Genomic DNA, 19,766 nt, shown 5'->3' with positions numbered 1-19,766 from the left:
CAAGGAGGTAATTTTATTAACGTTTTATGTCACGATTTCGCAATTTCGTGTTCGCCTTATCACTGGAGTTGGAAAAAGTTTCGCGTACCACTGATATCTCGTGTAGATATTATTATTAGCAATTACCGGCAATGGATTCAAGTTAAACCGCGCGAGACGACGCTCCGCCAGGCGGAAAGGTGTTCCCTTATTTTTTTTTCCTTCCTCCCCTTTTTCTCGTAAATCCGTGAGATATGCTTTTACTGTACGGCTTTTCGAGCTACTCTGACGGAACGAATCCTTTCCGCGGAATATATCCCCGGGTTCCAGAGGCTGTGGTTTGTTCGTAACGAGACCGCTTTCATAACAGAAGTCACGATAACGCTTACTGCCGCTGGATTTACAGCACTGGTGGAGTTGTAAATATACGTGTGTATATATATATTTTTTCTATATTGTTTCTTTTTACGCCCTGCCGGAACGGCTTTTACTATCGGGTGTCGAAGCGAGTCTATCGGTGTCGTGCTGAGCTTACGAGAAACGCGGGTAAAGTCATTTATTCGACGATTTGAGATGAGTCGTGAGTGCGAAGTTCACCTAAGATGGGCTGATCTTTAAATAATTAAAAAATGAAAATTATTCCCGCGTCGTTAACGCCTTGGCTGCGATTATTGAATTTCACTATGAAATAAGGAGTAATTAAAAAATGGACTCTTATTTTCCACGCAATTGATAATACTTGTAGAATTTCTAACATTTCTCCCGGAGTCGTTTATTTTGCGTATTTTGTGTCTGGTAGATTACAATGTTCGCCAAGAAAATCACAGTAGCTAAAGATAAAAATCGTGCAAATTAGAAATTAACAGGTGTCGTCTATTTTTGTTTGAAAAGTACTTATAATCACTGATATATGGCTCTTTTCATTAATGGCTATCGAGGTATGCGGAACTCTGATTTTTAGGCGATGAAGTTCTTTTGGCGAGCAGGGTGATGCTTGAAAATCTCGATGATTATCCGAGATATTGGAGTGATCAACTGAACGAACCCTTCATAAATGATAATTACTCGTCGACTGTGGACAATTTAGAGGTAATCCTCGGAATGGATCGGGAATAATCGAGCTCTCTCAGAGCAAGGAGTCACCACCGAAGAAACCCCTTTACAATCGAAGCCTTGATAACGGCAACCGCACTCGAATTGGCACTCGCACGGCTATTAACGCCGACCCGTTTTGTCAAAGTGATAACGGATATTACCATCGGTCGAACCCGATGCAGGGACCCCGATAAGCGGTTTTATTTATTACCGTTCTTCGACTTCTCGGTCTATATTTATCTTTCGCTTAATTGTGTCGCGGTTCTCGATTATCAAGTAATCCTACGGTTCGTTGAATTTACCGAAGTGCCGAGGAAAAATGAACGATAAACAAAGCCCCGACCAGTGGAGCAACGAAATGAAAGGTTCCTAGGAAGTCGATATTTATTACTTATTATTCAATAGTTAGACTCGGTCGATCACTTCGTCCTATTTTCGAGAAATGTTTGTATAAATGTTTCGACGTTTTGATAAATATAATGACCCTTTCATGATACCTTAAATTTCTTCAATCATCACAATGCATATCCTTAAGGCTTAACTTTCATACAGATTAGTTATTATTCTCATTTTTTAGAGAATAGATCGAGATGGTTTCGGATCAAGCGACTTTCTTTTAAATTAATTTCTAAAATACTTTTCTATTAAGGATTAATGTTCTCCCTAGCGTGGATTTTTCTAGGAACGACTATCTCTAATCTTTCGGAGGTTAATGGCGCCGTGGAGTCGTGATAAGCCAGAGAGCATATCTAGATCGCGGCGGGCAGAATTATTCGCGTCCGCCATTCGAGTCGAATCGTCGCACGTACATCCGGCGCGCTTACGACTTGGAGGCAGCACCTTGCCACTTGTCGGAGAACACTTTGGAAATGTCAATGTTTGCCGGGTCCAGTCGCACCGAGAACCTCTCCGGCGTTCTTCAATGAAATGCCAGGACCGCTTTTTCCCCCCTCAGGTTCGCCACGAGTTTGCTCTGCGCTCCAGTCCACCAGGAGGGACCGGGAGCCCTCTTCCTGTAATCGAGTACAGGTTGTTCTCACTTTACGAATTACCGCTTTACCATTTTTTAAGGTGACGTAAAAGGGTCATTCTATATATACTCGTATATCAAAACGTGAGAATGTTGGTAAAACGTTTCTCCTAACCAGGTGCCCCAAATAATTTGAAACCTTAAGGTGATATGAAAGTGTCATACATACATACCAAAAAATCTAAATATTTATATAATTTTTCTCCAAATTGGGTGCACCGAATCATTTGATACTTCATCACGAGATTATGCAGGTCCTAAGGAAGAATGCGATGCTCGTGAAATTTCATTTTTCGCAAAAATGTGTATTTATCTCGGACAAGAACCAAAAAAGACATATTTTTTTTTTTTCGAAAAATGAAATTTCACGAACATCGGGTTCTTTCGGAGGACCTCCGTAATCACGTGTTAAAGTGTCAAATAATTCGGCACACCCATTTCGAAGAAAATTTTCATTAGGTTCCCCGCGGACGCCACTTTCATATCACCTTAATGGGCGATAGTTCATCCCTAGATAGCCTGAAAATTCGGGGGTTGATTTTTCCCCCGAGTGGGGAAGAACTTCAGGGCTGGATTTTCGAGGTCGGCAACTCGAAGAGCTCGATCTCACGGTCGATCGAGTCCGAGGTTCTCATGTCTCTTCTATCGAGCCGCTTCGGCCGTTTCTCTCGAGGGAATTCTCTCTCCTCGAGAAGAGGCGTGCACCTCGCGGATCTCCGATACTCCGACTTTGGCAGAGATTCCGATCGCGGGAGTAGATCCGGCCATGGATATATAATTTAAAACCCGCCCCCCTCGCCGCCGGCTCGTTTACATCGTCAGGATCTAAAACCGAATGGGAGCGCGCATCCTTTCAGGAAACAAGAGAGCAGGCCTTTAATAAATGATTCGCCCCGATATGTGTCTGATTCATGAGATGCTGCGATCCTCTGTGACTAAGTAATCGCCGCGACGGAGCATTGATCTCGCCTGACTCATCCGATGATAACGCTGATAATTTAAGATCCGACTCCTAAGATTTGCAGACTCGCTGCAGGGCTCGGTTTCTCCTGGCGTGATTTGCCAAGAATTGATATCTAATACCGGAAATGGAGGAAGCTGCGTGATAAAGTGGCCATCTAGACGTTTAAACTTGCAAACCATTCCACGGGTGTAAATATGTTATTGAGGTTATTATTTAAAAAAACTGCCAGTTAAAATTAATTGAAATAAATCCTTTAATCTGTAGGAAACTTTATTTGGCAATAAAGTAAACCCGTAATTATGTAAAATAATTACATTTTTGACAGGGTAGAGTTCTTTCCCTGGACGGTTCTTCTCACGCATTGAAATCCCCGAATGTACATTAATGGCGCCCCAGTTTTTCGGGGTCCAAAGGGATGAAAAATAGAATTTGGTTAAAGTTTCTTTCTTTTTTTTTTTTTTTTTTAATAGACCGTGTTCTTTATCGTTAAATAGACCCAACTCGGTCTGCGATCGACATCGCGCGGTTACACGATCACCTGGAGCTGGAATTACACAAAGACTCGCAAATCTTGCGTAACGGTACGATCGGACCTCGATCTTTTGTTACTCGAGATCGGATATTGTAGGCAGGAAAGCACGGCGAGGGAGTGTGCGGCCATCCACTGGCGGAATTAGTCGTCCGGTAAATTTACCTGAGGGTAGAGATCGATTAGCGCTTAATGTGATGTGCATACATCGGTAATCGAGTGCGCCGCTTCCGTGGCGGGACTTTTAGTGTTCCCGAACAGCTGCGACCGTTCGAACGGATAATGCTATTCAGGGCCCGTTGCGAAATTAATTTCTCGTTATTCATCGAGAATTCCGTATATTCTTTCGACGTCAGCACGGTAATTGGCACCTAAATAACGCGGGGTAACGAGCGAGGTGCGAAAACTGACGACGCCATTTTGTAAGCGGCGGAGGCGAGCCGATTTCTAACAGACAAGTACCTAATAAATTAAACTAATTCGCTCTAATTAGACTTCATGATGGCTTGGATTTCCAATCGAGATTTCAGGTAAAAAACAAAACATTTCCTCATCGTGACTTTTACCGGGGGATCTTTAAAAAAAGATGGAGAACGCGGAGCGCGACACATGAAATATGGGGGAGCAGGAGTTTCAGTGAAAATGATTAAATTACGAAACGTTAGGGATATTAACATTTTGAATATTTTGTATCTGTAGGAGAATATAAACACAGATTCAACGCTGGTAATCAAACGGTGGAATCGATAATTAATTATTGAAACGTCTCGAAGAGTCCGATCACGTCGGCAAGATGGCGTCGCGGGAGAGTCTTCGGATGTCACTCTCGGAGGATCTCGAGCATCTAATTTGTGTATTAATCGCGATGGGCACACAATGGTAGAACAGGTTGCTCGATACTTTGAACGTGACACAAAGGACAAGTGCATCGACGGCCTTGGACGCAGCCGCGATGACGGAATTCGCCCCGCGATTACACAATACCCGTTGCAGGCTTGCAATTGCAATTTTCGCGATTCGTTTGAGGACGGGCCGGTGTCCATGGACACTCGTCAATTGGCGACTTTAGCCAGCCGTGACGGATCGTCGCGACAAAAGTGCCGACGCGTCGATTACACGGCGATTTAATCGGGAATCGCGTCCATTAACCAGCCATCGGCCGCTGAGATAAATCGAGAGACTTGAACGCGCGCACGCGCGGGTCGCTAATCCCTAGGAAGACGGAAGGAATGATTATTTATAACCAAATCACAATCCCCATCTACGGCTTCTAATAATACGTCTGGATGCGAAATACAAATCCATAATACCGACAGATGACAATAATTTAACACGGCGTTAAATTAAATACCAGTTTCTTGACCGCGGACATCTTCGATCGATACCTTCGGGGTCTGATCATGGCTAGATATCCTGAGATAATTATTCCTTATAAATCATACAATTTATAGTTTATAATTTAACCCGGCTATAAATACTATCCATCTCGAGAATAATCAATTTAATGACGATTAAAACGCAAAATAAACATACAAGAGATATGTCGAAGAGGTGATGATCGTCTTATCGCGTCTCCCCAGAACTCTCTATTAATGTCAATGAAAATATTTCCCAGATCGATTGATTTACCCCGTGACGTTATAATTATGGTCGTCGCTCTCACAGGAGGCCACCCAGAAATTTGGCCGATAAGGCTCGTTAGTTATCGTGGGGGAATAATCCAGGAGACGCGGAAGCGGATCGAGGAGCGCGGCGTCCTCGGCCATTACGCGATTACGCAAGATCTGGAATCCCGTCCCGGGGAAGTCGATTAGGTGGAAATTAATCGCAATTACCGGCGACGCGAGGCGTCCTTGCAAACAAACGCCGCGCGGTTTAAGCGCACGCACTTGGGCCCGTGCTCGATTTAACTCGCGTCAACGGACACGCAATGCGTATACGCGCAAAACCGGTGCAACGAGCAGGTGATGGGACCGAGCGCGTGTGTGACGCGTCGCGACGTCTCTTAACGCGGCGCCGCGCATTCTTGAAATTAATTTAGAGGATCTATCGGCCGTATTTCGAAGCTTTTACTAATAAATTATCGATAGCATTATTGCTCGGAGAAGGAAGCGCATTTAATGAGAAGTTTATCGGCATTTATCGGCACCCCTCGGAGGTATCCTGGCTTACGCATAACACGGTCCAATTACGAGAACATCACAGGTGAGCGATTGATTTATGAGATATTAGTCGAGTCTTTGTGCTCCTTCAAAGGCCGATTTCCGTTACGCTAAGTCTCGAGTCAAAAATCGCGTCACGCTCGAAGTGGATTGACTTCTAATCAAGGATATGCATTTTCCATGCTCCGACCACGCATCGCGAGTGTCGCGCTGTAACGTGACGAGATGCAGTGCGATGCGCCGCGATTAGAGGCGCCCGTTTTGCGGATGTCCCGAAGTGCATACGAGCAATCGACGTAAAGAGAACACGGGCGTGAGCGGATGACCGATAGAAATTCCTTCATTCATTGAAAATGCACATTAACTCCCTTACCTGGTCGACAAAATATTTATTCCCGCTGAAATATTTTGCAACCATAAAAAAAACTCCATTATCTCCATACTAAAAACGCATCTTGATGTATATAATTAGATTATCATTGAATATATATATTATCAATGATATTCAGTATACATAATTAAGTTGAATTTTGATTAGTAAAGAGAAGGAAAAGTACTTAACTAATTTTTTTTTTTAATAGCTGATAAAGAGGATTTTTTCCCGGCAGATTTTTACCACCGTCGAATGCACCTTGCGGACACCGCATATGCATTACAGGACGTCATTGGGTAATGGAGCCATGCGTTAAGTGCGGATCGGCCCGGTTACGTCCAATAAAAATGACGTGATTATAGCAAAATGAGCTTTTAACCTAGCGGCCGCCACCGGCGCGATTCGAGAGCGAGTGCAAGGTGCACCCTCGAGTGCACTCGGTGGTTGCACCGGGCTGGGACTCATTCACGGGACTGCACCGTGGAAACGAGGTCGGAACTAGACGGGGGGTCGTCCTGACATTTCGATGGCCGATATATTCCTGATAGAGGAATAAACTCGCGTGGTTGACACTCTTAGAGTATTCGGTACTTGTCGCTCCAAACATCGAAGTACTTATTCCTTTACAAAGAGTTTAAGGCGACTCAGTAGCGATTTTTACCGACAACGTGGGAATGAAATAAGAAATAAAATACGTACTCCTAGGAATTTTTGTATGACTCAAACGAACCTGAGAATATTTGCAACGAAAATGGATGTTTTTTTTTGCAAGACACTTTTTTTATTATTTGTAAGGTGTTTTTTGTTTGAGAGAGTTGCCGTTTAGGTGAGTTTATATTAGTTTACGTTACCTGGGAATAATACAGTCTGTAATTAATTGTTAAGTGGGGCGTTTCATTTATCGTGGGGTTTATTTACTGTAGTGATGTCTACTCGTAATTTAAATGACTTGCTAGGCTAAATGAGAGCTTCTCTCACGCGGGAAGTCGCCAGGGATTACTCGGCATTTCCAATGAACCTCCAGGCGAGACCTTTAGGTGCTGAATAGATGTATGTACACGCATAAATGCTAGGCCTATATAAAAAAGGGAAGTAGGACAAGGAAATGCCATCGAGCGGATACTTGCGTCTTTTAAATCCTTTGCTCAAAAGTGTCTCGCATTTCGGCCTCACGTGTTATTCGGTAATTGAAATTTCGTTCCTTTCATTTTAATAACGAGAAGCCGTGGAAATTTCGCGGAATTAGAGAGGTAATATTTCCAGGGTTCGAGAATTCTATGCAAAGTGAAACGTGAATGAAATGCGTGCAGAGCGAAAGAAAAGATTTAAATGAAAAATTCCTTTTTAGGCTTTTTTAAACGATGCCTTAAATAATTGTTCGATATACCCCTGCGAAAAAGTCTGATAAATTCTTTCCCACTTGTGCCATTTCACTGGTATTTCTATATTTTCAGCAGCTTCCAATTTTCCAGAAAAACGAAGCTGCCTGATATATTTTATCTTATGTGATCCACTATTGCAAGGATCGTTACAAATTTTCTCTGCTGCTTGAAGGCGTAACGCTTATAAAGGAAAAATGTAGAAATAAGTAAATGTCAAGAGTCGGCATCATCGACTTCGTTTCCAGTTTGATTCAATTTCTCCCCATACGAAGGAAAGCACTTTCCGCCTCTCGATTACTCTTATCAGGGTGAATCTGTATTTCTTTTCGTGAAGGCTGACCCAGTAACACGGATAACTTCTCTCCAAGTCAGACGAACTTTTGCCATCAGGATGTATGCACGGCTTCGCGACTCTTCCTGTCTGTTAACAGGAATTTATTCTCCCGGACAATTGCATTTGTTAAGCACGGACGGGTCGACCTCGCGGCGCCATCGGCCGTTCCCATAAAGTGAATCGCGACTTTTTATTAGGGAGAAAAAAACGGGAAGAAAATTTGCCTCGCAATCCCATTATTCGCGTTACCGAGGATTTACTCTGCTTCCTTTCATGCATATTTGCCATGAGACAAAGGACGAGACCCCGCGGCGCCATTATCGTGCATCACTCTTGCATAGAGTGCATCATCGTGAATGAAATGCATCCCTGTGAAATTCGCGATTCTCATTTGCGATTTCAAATTGTACAATGTAAATTCCCACGTCAGATTCGAGGAATGAATTTCATTTTCACGGTAATCGTCGAACCTGATAACGGTATAAACGACGAATTTACCCCGTCATCCCGAGATTATTGTTATCATCGAAAAGAGGGACACACCCCTCAGTCAACAGGTCGTTGCATGGTCATGCAAATGTGCAGTTTTTTTCTTTTCTCGCCACGAGGTGTGAACCACAGCCATTCTGCCGGCACTTTGGCGTATTAACATATCGCGCCTCGAAAGTGGGCCAATTTCAAGCAGCGATTTAACGCCAACGCTTTGTTCTCCTCTGAGATCTTGATCATCCAAGAAAAATCGCGAGACGATCGATGGTCGGCGTCGTAGTAGACATCCGACAGCGTGGGCCATTGTTAAGATGTTCTCTAAATGTAAAAGTGTTAACGTCCACTTCTCATATTTATATTCATATGTCGCAGGGAAGACCCGCGGAAAGGCTGCGACAGCGAATTAGCATATAATGCCTTGGAAGAGATGCAACGTCAAGTCGGCTCGTAATTCCTCAAGATCTTGATCATCTTCCAAGAACTATCACGATTAACGGGTCGGCGTCCGATCACTTATCGATTTTTACTTAAAGCGAAACGCCTTCGTCATATCTGCATTGGAAAGGAAATTTCGTGAAAGGACGTATTGCATTAGTACTTCCACTCTACTGATATAGATTGTTTCTCATTAATTATTCGATGTTCAAGGATGCAAATGATATTTCATTCGTTCTTCCTAGTTGAATACCGGAGGTTCAGCATTTTTCCAATTTCTCCCATAATCTCGTCCTCCAATTCCCCGATTTTCTTCAGAATTTAATCCTCGCTAGGGTTATTACGTTTTGATTACCCGATCTTAATTTTGCCTGGACAATTTACAATTTTTAAGAGCGGACTTCTTACTCTTCACCTCTAGACATTAAGATTGGAAAATCTCCCATTTCCCAGGCTCCTCGTCCTCGTCCAGTAAAACGGCGACCTGAAATCTCTGTTACGGCTAACGCAGGAGAAAAAAAAAGAAAGAGGAACAAAAAGGGAGACGAAAAAACCAGCAGTGCTTCGTCGAAATCGTTCCTGGTCGTTTGCTCGAGAAGCTCGTGCCGACGTGGGCCGTGTAATGGTTTTCTCGGTAAAAGTTGATAAAACCAGACGGCTCCCTCGTCGGATGCTGCGGCGATCATCTTGACCGATCTCGTCGAGACGATCGTCGAGATGATCGCCGAGATGCGTCAGCGAGACCGACACGGAACGTCGACTCGAATTGGTGGACGTTGACTCATTGTCACCACCGGATGACTTTTCTCGAGTCCTCTCATGACGATTCGTGTAATTAGGAAGCCCACTTCCGGTCCGGGAAAGGTCCTGAGACATCGCAAGACGTGTTTCGAAGCCTCCAGGAAATTCATCGGCTTCGAAATGCGGATCGTATCGGAGAACGAGAATTGTCAATGTTTGAACACGGAAGTGGAGTGGCGAATTGGCGCAATGATCGCAAATTGCGTTCCCGGGTATTGCAAACATTGACTCGAATATGTAGGAAGTCTCGCGGGGAATAATGGGCCGCCTCAATTATCGATGACGCCGCGGTATTTGCGGGTCAATGATAGTTAATTAATGCTTTCATATTCCCTTACAATTAGTATGATATTGCCGGAAAAGCCGTTTGTACTTGGTGAACTAGGAGGAAAGGCAATGGAAAAATTAATAAATTAATGAACGTACGCCAAAAATTGTAAAATGTTTTATCACCATCTTGTAAAGTTACGAGGCACTGCCATGGAACGTATCTTTACATTGCCACAAAGTATGAATGAAAGATGTTAAGAAATAAAACACGCGAAGTTTGGAGAGTACACGTTTATCGTCGTCGAAGGTCACATTCTTTCTGTTTACTTTGCCTCTGGTATGTAATATTTTTCCGTGATAATTGTTTTGTTAAAGACGGCTTCGTTGACAGCACGGGATGCCGCGTCCCACGCGACGTTATTTTAGAGCTGCGATAACAGGATTTTATTATACGTTTAAATCTAGTAGTTCGGTAGGCGTCCTTGAGGTGTAGGTGGTATCACGTATACGAACGGTGGCCCGAAGGTTGTACAACGAATTAACGAGAACTGCGCACCTCGTGTGCTCTGGGATCGTAACCAGCGGAAGCGCGATTTATCTTATTGAACGTTGGCCTAAATTTAGAGGAAATCCGGAAAACTTGAAACACGCAACGGAGCATTCTGCCCGGATGACAATTAAATGGTTAAAAGACACGACGAACTCCTTCGGACGGCATTTATTGAACGTGAGAAACAGACTTCGCTCGACGCAAGAAAAAATTAATTAACATACCTGCACCTGTTTGCAGGTCTTTTTTTCTATAGGCTGGTACGTTTCCATATTTTTTTTTAACGAAGTTAAAGGCTGTATCGCGAAGGCCGCACCGCAAGTCTCTTCGAAAAATTTGCCGTTCTTCTTTCCCATTGTCCGAAGGATTCCGCCAGACTTTCCCTGAACTTAAGCGGTTTAAGTTCACCCTTCTCGTATTTGCATTTAGGGACGAGAGTCTTCGTCTATTCTCCGTTTTTTTCCTCAATGCGGATTCGCGTGGACCGACCGCTTGCGAAAGGGATCGACGATTGATGTCTACCAAGGTTCAATTTGCATGGAGTTTTTATGGAGGTCGTAAAATATCTTCGGAGAACCTCGTATCGAATAATGTATCCCGGCCATGGGAGAGCCATTGAGTTGCAATATTAAACAGACAGCAGACGGAGAGGAAAAATAACGTTTATTTAATTTCTGAGACGAGTCGGGAATGGCATCTTCTAGTCGACTCTTCTCCTAATATTATTTTTCGTATTTTTCTTCTAATAGTAATAGATTTTATTCTTGGCTCGAAGGTCTAGAAGGAGAACTTGTTGCTTTCTCTCTAATATATTCCTATTTCTAATACTTTGTAATATTTCTATAATGATTTTAACGTAATTCCAAAGTATGTTACACTGAGAGAAAAAAAATTCAACGCACCAAAGAAGTATTTTGTTAATTCAAAGAATAATAATTTCACTCGAATAAATTCAAATCAATTGTCATAATTCTGAAGAAACGTTGCATGGGATTTATTCGAGTTTATCCGAGTCAATTATTCTTTGAATTAACCAAATATTTCTTTGGTTCAATGAAATTTCTTTCTCAGGAAAGATGTGGAATTTTCGCGTGAAGTCGGGGCGGTGAGACTCAGCCTGCTGAATGCCCTAATCTCGCTAACGTGAATCCTAATCTCACCATCGTGAGTCCTGACCTCGCCAACGCGAATCCTGACCTCGTAAATGTGAATCCTGACTTCGCAAACGTGAATTCTGACCTCGCCAACGTGAATCCTGACCTCGCCAACGTGATTTTCCCGACTTCGCCAATGTATATCTTGACCTCGTCAACGTCCATCCCGACCGTAGGCGAGCATTGGATATCCCACAGGAAGTGCTTACTGTCATCGCAGGTACTCGTTCAATGTCGAGTCATAAGTGTCCTCGGACGAGGACCATGCGCACTTTACGATCCGTCCAATGCCGAGAGCTTTGCGCACTGCGCCAAGATTAATTGTTTCGACCGTGTGCGCATAATTTCCCTGTCAAGGTAAAAATGCTTCCGAGATTTGCATGCGCCGGAGGGACATCTCGCCATATGCGAAAAAGGCCGTTTAAGGTTACCTGAGATAAATGCAATCCTCTCAGTAATTCGCCGTGAAAAGGAAGAAAGAAAAGTGCCAGAAGTCGCTCCACGTCAGGCGTATCTTTCATGCCGTGCATCGTTAAGGCGGAAAACTTGTTGCGCCTAGAGACGAGATCAATCACCGCGACCGCGAATAAACCATTTTTCCGCGGTCGGAAAATCCACTCACGGAGTTGCACGCGAACTTTTTATTTCTCCGTGAATGGCACGAATCTCGTGTACCGTTCGAGATAATGCTCGCCGTTAAATAGAGGCTCTTGAGATTAAATCCTCCAGATTTTGTACTATGCGCTGATATACGGGAAATTAGAATATACCGCTCGCAATGGGCAAATTGATAATTCCATAAATTGAGATATTCCCTATAACGAGAAAGTGTATAGAAAGGGCTTACATGGCATGAAATTTATAATCGAAAAGCGTATTTCTAGGGAAAATTCTCCGGGTTTCGTGTTATACTCTGATAAAGGAAATTGTAAAATCACCCTTGTCTTGGGTAACTATAGTTTCATGATTTCGGATGATATGAGTTATCTTCTGTGGGAATGTAAATGTAACCCAACAGAGTGAATCGGTTTAGCGCGGAGTTTATAATTGAAACGATAAGTTAATGATTACTGGAATTTCCTGAGGTTTTCTGGCGATCCAGATTTCTGAGAATAGCTGGATTCCGAGCTGTTGCATAATTCCTGGACGACTTCGCAGCCTCTCTGGAGCACAATTACGCTCGAGATGCAGAAGAAGCTGTCCATTGACTTCTCCGTTGACCTCTTAGTTGCTAATAGGGCATATCCGACTAATCGTTTCTCGAAGAGCTGCGCCGGAGCCGCCCATTCACGGCCTCATTGTTTGCAATTTGGTCAGGGTCGCTGTCGCTCTTTTCTTTTTTTTTTCTTTCCTATTGTTCGCCGATCTTTACAAGCCGAAGTCGAACGACGCATTGCAAGAACTTTGCGGTCCAGCATCTTTCCCTGGCGATTCCGGGTAAACGCAGAGTCTTTCATCGAGTAAATCCTCCGGTAAACCACACTCGTAATTCTTGAGATTTGCAAAAATCAATTCTGCGGTCGTCGCGGCTTTCTTCGGTATTATACCGATCCCGTTATAAGACAAAATCAATAGAAGAAAGAGGGCCAATCCACCTTTAGATCCTCGTGAATCTCTCATTTAATTCCAAAATTATTCATTCAATGAATTAAAATCATATTACAAATGATATTCTCTGAAGAAAAATTCCTCGTCGTGCAATCATTGCGATTCCATACGTAATAACTTTCCCAAAAAAAAAAAAAAAGAAGAAAAGAAAACTAAATTGCCCCACCCTTGCGATATTATATGATAATGTTGACGCTTTAAAAATATTCTCTCATAGTTGGTTGCTTAAGAGACTGTTTTATCACGCTATTATTGTGATCCCATGTGATATGCTCGTCATCTAAAAAACAAGGAAGAAGACACTTTAGAAGGTCGCATCATCATGTCCACGTGTCACGGTCTAAAAATACTCGGGACTACTGGCTTAACAGTGCATTTTGATTCGCCTTTGGTGCACCGTGATTGCAATGCCGTTGACGTAACTCCAGGCCTCGATTATGAGGTTTATCGTTAATCGGGGGCTCGGTGACACAAAAAGCGTACCCTCGATTCGAGCTCTTCATGATCTTCATCGGGCCGCGTCAAAATGCACGTTCGCTCTCCTTTGCGCAATCATCTGTCGATCGAGGGATAAGCTCGCCTCGTCCCTCTTCGAGGACTCGTAGAAGTCCCCAAGGCTGCTTCGGAGGACCAAGATCGATGGCTCTAAGATATCGAGGTCTTCCTGGCCCTGAGTTTCGAAATCAAGCGGTCTCTCTAAAGGGGGTCTCGGCTTTCTCCGAGGTTTCGATTTTTTGAGGTTTTGCGCCGTTTACGTGACGAGAAAAAAAAAATCCTGAAACGTTATATTTCTATCGAGAACTCTGAGGATGTCTTCATGGTCAACCAGAACCTCGAAGTCTCGACCTCACCTTTGAATTCCTGTTTTTATCCGCGTTTAGATATTTGTATCTGCATTATATTGATAACATATATATATCAATCAGGTGTACAAGTTCAGGGTAAAATTTGTAGAGCATCCTGGTCCTTGAAGAAACGCGATCATTCGATAGCGGTACTCCTCGCGTGTACCGCTTCGATATGCACGCAATCAGCTGGGTCCGTACTCGAGATGAGGCTCGGCAGCCTCTCTCCATTTTTTCACATTTGTGTTTCTCTTCCCTCCTCCTTTTCTCTCCGCTGAGATAAGTGGCAAGGCAAACACCCTCAGGACGAGATGACGCAACGCGGCGAGTATTAGAGGTGACGTTATTCGCGTTACACCGGACGTATGACTTTTACACGCCTTACGGACTTTATCTCTGGAGGAATCCTTTCTAGGGACTATTTCAAGTCGAGCTTGTATCTTACGGAAAGGCTGAAATACACGTATGTACGCGTTCACACGTATTCCCCGAAAAATAAATTCATCGAATCAGGGAAATATCCCTTTGAATAGCACCGCAGCTAATTCAAAGAATAATTATATCCCTCAAATAGAATCGAATAAACGGAATGCGACGTTTCTTCGAAATTGGGCCAACTTTGAGCCTGATAATTATTCTTTGAATGAAATATATATTTCTCTGGTACTATTTAATTAAATATTTCATTGGGGTCAATATACATATACACAGAAATACGTTTCTACCGACGTTTCACCCGAAAAATAATAACAATGAAGTGAACCGTGGACTGTAAAACAGCGTTTTTTCGAAAGACCTTACGTGTACAGTCATACATCACGTGTACAAATTCGCACACGCGTGCGTTTGTTCCCACACATTGACACGGATATTAGATAGCCAATCGAGCGGGCGAGCACGAGTGGCACCCTCGGGATCTCCTCCCTCGTCTCGGTGTCATTCTCAGTCAGCGTCCTCTCTTTTCGGAGAGTCGCCGAAAATGTACAAATAAAGCCCCGAAAAGCAACGTCCCACCCTTGAAGGGGTACCAAGCCGGGAAAGTAGTAGTTCGAGGAAGACGCCGCGAGATGTCGCGCGTGCTCTCGTCGTCTCGACGTCCTCCTCGGTCTGGCCTGAAGTGCATCGCGCTCTCCTTAATTCCGCGACGCCAAAGGTGCCAAGGGGTTCGTTTGCCGTCGCGACCACCCCCGTTTCTCGCGCTACTCCCTACGTTTCTTTCTTCCTTCTTTTATTTCTCCCGACCCGCCACTCGTAGGTGTCGCACACGCGAGGTGCGTCCAGAGAGCGAGAAAGGCTGCGGGAAGGAGCACGCGTAACCGTAACGAAGTGCTCTTGACTTAGGTTACAGGGGGTTATCATGGTAACGCTGGTCCCCCCGCCCAGCGGCGATGCAACCGGCTAAAATCGATATTGCCCTTATTTGGTATGCTGCAACGGGGGTGGAGGCATGTCCTGTCTCTCCTGCATATCCCTGCGAGTGCACGTGCAAGTGCATTCCGACTCGCCGGGATACCGCTGGCACGGTTTCCCTCGTTCGAGGCTCGGAGATTTCTGCCGGTTTTTTTTCTTTTTTTTTCAATTAACCCAGGAATTATTGCGCTTGAAATCCTTCCAGGGAAAATGGACCAGATTCTTTTTTTTTTTTCATCAGAAACTTTTCATTATACTCGTATACCAATGGAATTATTTTGTAACCCTTTTCTTTGACACGAGATGAAGCTCATGAGACGCGCAGTATTTTCCGAATTATCAGACATTACTTCACGAATCCTTTTTTAGTTAACGAATGAAATTATTTTATCATTTTTTATCGCGGTACGTTATGATTTTCGAGGAGTCTTCCATTTGAGATGTGCAAATTTTGGGAATTTTTTGGAGGAGATACATTGACAATTTACGATCCATAATCTCGTCGCGGCGGTTAATACCAAAATTTATAATCCATTCATTATAACATTTATACACCACCAATATAACAGAGCGAACCAATATAATAAACGCTTTTATTACAAAACCAATTTTTTTTGTCGACATATTATATGCTAATTGTGGGCGTGAAAACCGTGCGAAATTAATAACTATGTTATTAGTAGAAAGTAGTAGTTGAATTATATTTTCATTTCAATTATAAGATGACATAAACGTCCGCTTCGGGAAATTCAATCGTCCATGTTTCGCAAAGTCCAACAGGAAGTGGCCACGTGGCGGGAAATTTGCATCGAGGAAGCCCCACGGTACGAGCGACTTTGTACGGGGCAAATCGAGCATACGGCGCCGAGGTACACGCTCGTTATTCCCGGGTGTCCTGGTAAACTGGTCCGGACACTCCGGAGAGCCCTGGCCGATTATAACGGGTGTGTATTCGGTTACAAAGCCGCCGGTAATAATAAAGACTGCAGTCTCGGTTTACGCCGGTTGTGGCGTTTACGTTAAACTCGACCGGCCGAGAGGGGCCCGAAGAGTGGAATTCGTAAACGCGGAATGAAAACCTCGGGCTCGATTCTCGTCCCCGAGACAGGATCCTAAGAGGGCCCCGAAATTGGATTTCGAAATTGCCAACGGACCTTTCCATCGAGGGGAACCCGGGGTGGATTATTTATTAGCCGTGGGATTATTTATCGATTCTCCGGAAGTGCAGTGGTCACGCGAGTCATCGAACGCGATGGCCACGTGTTCTCGTCCTATGCGGCCCGCTCTTTAATCTCCGATTAATCACCGAAAATGGGAGGATCTTTTTCTTAATTTAGACGATTTTGAGAGGTCTCACTCCTGAGATTTAATCCGTTCCAAAGGGACATTGAGACAATGCATTGGTATGAGAAAAGTAGGCGTGGGTTTTTATGTTAGGGAGGTTACGTTCGCCCGGAAATGTACCTTCCCGAGTGTCATTTCCCGGACACGAGGACTCGGGGTACCAGTCAGGTGTCCCTCGTTTCTTCAAATTCGTTCCTTGTTTTTCGTTCCTAGTTGAATGACCCAGTGGTCACGCGAGGAGCCGAAGTCCATGCAAGTGTTCCCCGTTACAGGGCGTTTCCCTTTCCTGAGGTTTCCTCAGTCAGGTGGTCATTACGTGTTCTTTCGACCTCGGTGGCGTTTTTCAGCGCGTTGCTTTCGAAGAAAAAAAAAAAAAACGAGATAATCGAATTCCACGCGTACCCGATAGGTGTAACACACGTGGATATAATATATGTATCTTTACATCGCATCTCGTTAAATTTTCGTGAATCCCCCCGTTTTCATCAGAGGTATTTTCTGAAATAATACAACGGTATTATTCCAGGTGAGTCATGTACTCCACCTGCTGCATCGCGCGGCGCAAGAGCATGCTATTTTACCGGAATTTCGAGTTTTCCCTGAAAACCTGTTGAGAGGTGTTTCGTATAAAATTGTATACACTATTTATACGTCATATCTCAAGCCTGTCTAAACTCTCCCCAGTTTCATAAAAAGCATTTTCTGACACAACGCAACGGTATTATTCCAGGTGAGGCACGACTGAAGGCCCTTCACCTGAGGCATCGTACGGCGCAATGCCATTCCCCAAAATTCGTGCACCTAAAATGTTTAGATTTCCTACATACAATAGGTCTAAAATACGCGATATAAGAGTTTATCTCGTGACATCACATCTCATGCCTCTTTGAATCTCTCCATTTTCATCAAAGGCATTTTCTGACACCACACAACGGTATTATCCCAGGTGAGGCACGACTGAAGGCACTTCACCTGGGGCATCGGTCGGTGCAAGTGAATGCCATTCCCCGAAACTCGTGCAGCTGTCTCGCGGTCCTCCTTTTCACGGATTCAATCTTCCGGAATCCCGGGCTCTCCCCGTGAAGACCCGCGGAGGAGTCCCGCTTCCCGAGATGAAAATCCCGTTTTCGAGCGAGGATCCCTCGGGAGCCGGCGGCCCTTTCTTCCAGGGCGCTCAACTTGCACCGCCAGACACCATCCGCTCTCTCTCTCTCTCCCCCTTTCCTCCTCCTCGGTCTTATTCTTCGCCTCCTCGTGGCATTCAAGCGGCACAGAATGAGCCCCATCCACACGATAGGCTCTCTCTCCGAGAATCATCCCCCTGGCCGGGCTTCTCCCCCGGAAACGTCTTCTTTTTGCTACCCACGCCTCTCTCGCCGTTTTTCCGGCCCGTGGAGAACGCGCGGAAAATATTTCCGTCTAGGCGTCCGCGAGTCGCGTCTCGGTCTGAAGATCTCTTTAAAAAGTCGTGGCGACAATGACATTGCTTTTACGGGAATGCACCGAGAATTCCACAATTGTAGGAAAGTAAACGCTTGGAAAGTAAACGTCTGGCCACTCGATTTCATTTTTTTGCGCCCCTGTTTTTCTTCTTTTAAGCTTTGATTTTTATGCAGTTTCTTTTTCTTAAGGAGAAGGGAATCGTTTAAATTATTCTTGGCCATATTTCTATGCGACTAGCGGTTATGTGAATTTTTTTTATGTTAAACTTGAGATGGAGCAATTTTTTAATTTAAATACCCGACTCGTTCCTTGACGCTCGATCGGTCATTATAGCCAGTAAGTGCAGTTAAGAGATATCTTGGGCACTAACTCGAAACGTTTCGTCAGTACGTACCAATGCTGCCCACGCGTTACCGAATCCCTCGAGAAAAATTCCAAGCATTTACATAAGTTGGGAGCAGAACCAGCCTTCGGGCCAAGTGTCGAGTTCGCGTTTCTTATTCAATGCCACGAACCGTCGAGCTATCGAGTTGGGCCGAACCTCGGTTAGAATTCGCCCATTTCCAAGTTTCCATGTTTGCTTTTCGGGCTCCTCTCGGCCTTCCGCCGATCGATCGCCGATGGAAAGTGGGCCAATGAGAAAAAAGACTCAAAAAACAAAAACGTCACGATATTTCTCTGAAACTCCGTGTTAATTTAAAAATCAAAATGTACCCAGGATAAAATTAAGACACTTCTTTCCCTCGAACCATGGATTTTTGTATCTGCAATTTTACTGCATGAATTCATGAAAATTAGGATTTTCATTTCTGCGTTACCTAAAACGTCACATTAATTAAAAGATAAAAATATACCGAGAAAACAATTGCAACATTCTTCTCCCACCGAAGCTTGGATTTTGATTTTTGCAATTTTATTACATGCGATTATGGAAATTTTGTTTATTACGAAAGAGGGGGATGTATAGGAGAGCTCAACTTTCGACCTCGGGGTCTTTAGTTTCAAATGTATCTTTTTTTTTTTTTTAGCTAAATGTATCGGAGAGTGAACAAGCTTTTGTTGCGTTTCACGTTTAACGTCACGCACTGGCGAGCCGTCGAGCTCGGGAAAGAACGAATTGAGTTTGATCGTGCCACATGTGCGAGTTCGCTTTTAAAGGTTCAAAACATGAAGTCCTTTGAGGCACGTCTTGTCGAGGAGAGTGATCGATAAAAGGAAGCAGGCTGTCCCTTTCTTGGGAAACCGCCGAGAGCGCCGCTCCTTTTACGGCTCCTCGTTGTCTCTTTTTACCTCACTCGTACACATTCATTCCGGCTAAAAGAATTTTCGATAAAGAGCTGCCAAGGTAACGTCTAAAAATCGACAAGTTTTCAATTTTATTCAGACCCCGGATAAAGGATTTAATTACCATTCAGGGTGATACCCTGATGCGACGTCAAGCCCTTTGTTCGTCTCCTATGACGCCCATTGTCAAAACCAAAAGATAAAAGCTCTTCCTCCTGCATAACTATCTATGTCTCCTTCCACTGCTCTAAATAAAATATTTGGACAAATATAATTCGTTAAAAC

General features: G+C 44.0%; 2 protein-coding genes across 4 annotated transcripts in view; one reads left to right on the top strand and one right to left on the bottom strand.

Annotated features, from left to right (window-relative positions):
* The window catches only part of LOC105703377 (mitoguardin), a 51,978-nt gene that overhangs the window by 16,587 nt on the left and 15,625 nt on the right, over positions 1-19,766 (bottom strand). The gene's annotated exons all lie outside the window — the stretch shown is intronic.
* LOC105703378 (protein unzipped) overlaps positions 1-19,766 on the top strand; it is a 38,602-nt gene that overhangs the window by 4,410 nt on the left and 14,426 nt on the right. The window contains exon 1 of one of the 2 annotated variants that reach the window (XM_012431739.2): positions 5,498-5,802. The exons of the other annotated variant lie outside the window; for it this stretch is intronic. The gene's annotated coding sequence lies outside the window, so the exon portion shown is untranslated. Of the gene's footprint in view, positions 1-5,497; positions 5,803-19,766 lie in introns of those variants that run through there. 2 annotated transcript variants of the gene reach the window in all.

Source organism: Orussus abietinus, unplaced genomic scaffold (assembly GCF_000612105.2).
Source record: "Orussus abietinus isolate OABI.00-Male unplaced genomic scaffold, Oabi_2.0 scaffold488, whole genome shotgun sequence".
Taxonomy (NCBI): domain Eukaryota; kingdom Metazoa; phylum Arthropoda; class Insecta; order Hymenoptera; family Orussidae; genus Orussus; species Orussus abietinus.
Note: the sequence above shows the minus strand (reverse complement) of the source record. Positions and strands in the feature narration are given on the sequence as shown.